Raw genomic sequence first — 3,803 nt, 5'->3', positions numbered from 1 at the left:
GGCTGGGCTGGCGGGCGGCGGCGCGGAGGCGAGGGCAGCCGGCCGGGAGCGGATGAATGTTTTATGGGATCATGTGGTTTGACGCGCGAGCGCTCCGCCGGGTCCCCGCCGGCCGGGCCAGGCGGGGCGGGGGCGGGGCGGGGCGGGGCGGGGCCTGGCGGCGGGCGGGGCGCCCACCTGAGCTTGCCGCGCCGGGCCGGGCCGGGACGGCTGGAGGGGCGCGGGCCGGGGGCGCGGGCCGGGCCGCGGGAGGCGCTCAGCCCGCCCGGTGCAGCGGGGCCGCGGGACCAGGACAAAGGCGGCGCGTTTCTAAAGAGGCGGCGGCCCCTGCAGGCGGCAACGGGAATGGCGGCCCGGCCCGAGTCGGCTAGGAGCGCGGGCTGAGGGCGTGGCGGCCCGGACTGGACGCTTTTGGGGGTCCCCGATCGGCCAGCTGCCGGGCAGGGCTTGGTCCGCCGGCCTGGGAATGCGGGGTGCGCCTCTGCCTGGCCCACGCCCTTCCTCGCCTCAGTAAACCCTGGAGGCCAACCCCTTCTGCCCAGCAACCCTTTGCTGGGGTAGCATTGCTCCATCTTTCAGGAGACTTCCCAGGTCCCCACCTGTCTTTGTGGCCTTCTCTGCACCACCCAGGGAGGGGAATCAGGCACGGGCCTGCCCCTACCTCCACAGGTTCCCCCCACCTGTTCCCTCCCGTGGGATGGGGTCTCCAGCCCAGGAGTTCCTCTCTGAGCCCACTTGTTTAGTACCCCACCCTTCTCAAAGCCAGGCCAGGCTCTAGGACCAGAGAACCCAGTGACACACACTCACACCCCAGGCACATCTGCACAGGCATCCCACCTCCCTCTGCTGCTCGGGGATCTACCTGGCCTCACAGATAAGCTCTTGAGTCTTCAGCCAGCTGCCAGGCCAGCGTCCCTGCAGGCTGCCCTGCACATGGAGGGCTGGGAGCTGATCAGCCAGATCTGGGCCTCTCCGAGCCTGCCCGGCAGGTAAGAGGGCCACGTGGATGGGTACTGGCTGGCAGAGTTAGTTCCAGTCTGTAGGACCCTGTGCCCAGGGCAGGCCCTGGACTGGCAGGCTCCCTGTGACTGGAGCATCCTGGCTGAGGGTTTGGTGGTCTCCCTGGGAGCCCAGCCAGTGTTCCAGTGATGTGAAGCTGAGGGACCTGGTGACTGGGAGGCCTGGCACATTCTGCCTCCCCATCAGGCCTCATGACCTCAGATGTGGCTGGGAGATGTCAGTAGAGCAAGGGGATCAAGGCCTGCTGGCCTCACCAAGGGCAAGTGGGACCTCTCTGAGCCCAGTGCTCCCATCTGAGCACAAAATCACAGGCAGCCTCGTGGGCTGGAGACCAATGATGGTGCCCGTGCCAGGCCAGCTCTCTGGCCTGGGGTACAGGCCACACTGCCCAGACCCCTCTGGCTGCTGTACTGTGGCCCTGACCACACCTTTGCCTGTTGCGTCCCTGTCACCCTTGTCCCAGGATTGGCTTACCAGGTCATTGTGGAGTACATTCAATTCCCAGACACATGGGAGCTGAGGGGGAACCAAGACCCCCAGCTCCTGTGCACTTGCGCCTGCACCCGGCCATGCACCCAGAGCCGCCTCCCCAGTGGGCACTTGTTGCTGGGTGCCACGAGTGAATCCTCCCCACAGCCACATGGAGGTGTGTCCCCCATTGTGTAAATGGGGAACATGAGGTCAAGCTCACAGAGCCAGCAGGAGGCTGAGGCTTGTCCCCCATGTCAGCTCTTCCCCCAGGGTCCCTGCATGCAGGAGCTCCCAGATCAGGAAGAGTTCTCCCCACAGGGCCACCTCAGACCAGATGACAAGCCATGTGGCATTGGCCGTCATTCTCGGGTCAGGGCTAGTGTGGACCACGATCCCATGCTCCTGGGTGGCTATAATGATCTAGGACCCCAGGCTGGCCCACCACTGCTAAAAGTTGTGCCCCGCCTGCCTGTAGGTTCAAAGCCCGCTCCTGCAGCAGTTGGGGGCAGCCATTCTGGGGCACAGGCCCACATGTTTCATCCACCAAGCCTGGATGTTCTGGCTGTTCTGGCCTGGGGCTGGGCCTACCACCCACCCGCAGGTCTGTGTGGTGGGAGTGGGGCTGAGACCTGCAAGCCAGCCACTGCAGGCTGTGGGAAAGATTTCCTCTGCCCGCTCCCCCCACCAAGTCAGCACCTTGGCCAGCGCCCTCCTCGCTGGAAGTCCAGCCTGTAGGATGACTCCTCCATGTCTGCTGTGGGTGTCGGCTGGAGGGAGGGAGAGGTAGGTGTGGGCCAGCACTGAGGGGGCCCATGGCAGGCAGAGGAGGAGCTGAGCAGGGCTGGGTGGCAGGTCAGTTGGCCTCCAGCAGGATACAGCTGGCTCCTCAGGCTGGAGACAGTGGCGGGAGTGGGGGAGGGGTATGGTAAGGCACGTTTATCAGGGTGTGGGCAGGTCCAGGAAAGCATGAGGGATGGGGCTGCAGCCTCTGGTCCAGGAGCACAGCCAGCCCTAGGGGTCAGTGCTTGGGGCTGGAGCCAGAGACACCGTGGGAAGAGCCTGGTTGCACACTGCTGACTAGTCCCTGGGTCACCCAGCAAGGGTGGAGAGATGACAGGCCATTCGGGCCGCACTGACCTGAGTTCTCCAGGCTTTCTGGACACATGGCTCTGCGGATCAGGAGTGGGTTTGGCCTGGAGACTGCAGACAGCTCTACTCTTGGGGCTGAACAATCCTGTCACCCCTGCCTGGCCTGGGCTTCTGCCTGAATTGCCCCCCTCAGACCCACCACAATGGCCTTCTGTCAGCTCACCCACTACACCCATCCAGTGAAGCCACGTACAGGGCTGCCTCACCCCTCTCCTCCGCCCTGGGGACCAGCCTCCAAGTTCAGCCTGTCAGGCATGAGAGGGCCCTCCCAGCTGTGTGACCTCAGTCCAGCCCCTTGCCCTCTCTGAGCTCGGGGCAGCATGTGGATGAGGCCAACACTAACACCTCCTGGGATGGATGAACTGGCCACCGTCCCTCCTTTGCCCAACCTATCCTATTCCCTGAGAGGCCTGTACAGGGCCCTGAGGGGGCACGTGGGATTCTCACTCAAACCTCCAGGTCCACTGGAGGTAGAATCCAGCTTGGACAAGGGGACCCTTCCACTGTGGCTGGTGCTGGGTAACAGGGACAGGAGTCAACCTGCTCAGACGCTCCCAGAGGCTCGTCTCCATCTTGGACAGAAAGGCCTGTGGTGGCTTTGCTTGGGCAGCTGATGTGGTACCCATGGGCATGTGGTCCCTTGACACCCTCCCAGGGAGGGATGGGGGAATAAGGGGCATGGCCTCTGCTGCACACATTTTGGGCCACCCCAGGGCAGTGCAAGGAAGGACCTGTTAGCTCCAAGGGCATGCAGCAAACCTGCTTCCACCCAGGTGCTGCTCCAATGTGACTTTTCCCAGCACTCTGAGTGGGTGGCTGGGAATGTGGTCGCAGTTCCAGGGAGCTGGGGGGCGCCGGCCTGCCATCTGCTCTCTCTGCACAGGGCAGCTGTCTGCCCAAGGCCCAAAAGAACTCTGTGCCAGGCCTGCTAAGTGCATTCTGTCCTATGGTGTAGACAGTACCACCACTACCCATTTTACAGACAAGAAAATGGAGGTCAGGGGAACTTGGGTAGACCCACATCCTGGCAGCCCCTCCCAGGATGACCTTTGCCCACAGCCACTACTTCACCCAGAAACCCCCATCACCCTAACCTCAGGGCTGCAGAGGGTGTCTTGGCCTTCTGTCATCAGCCCTGTGCCCCTGAGGAGTCCCTCTGCCCA

The sequence above is a fragment of the Balaenoptera acutorostrata genome, chromosome 13, assembly GCF_949987535.1.
Source record: "Balaenoptera acutorostrata chromosome 13, mBalAcu1.1, whole genome shotgun sequence".
Lineage (NCBI taxonomy): Eukaryota > Metazoa > Chordata > Mammalia > Artiodactyla > Balaenopteridae > Balaenoptera > Balaenoptera acutorostrata.
This window is presented reverse-complemented; position numbering follows the sequence as displayed.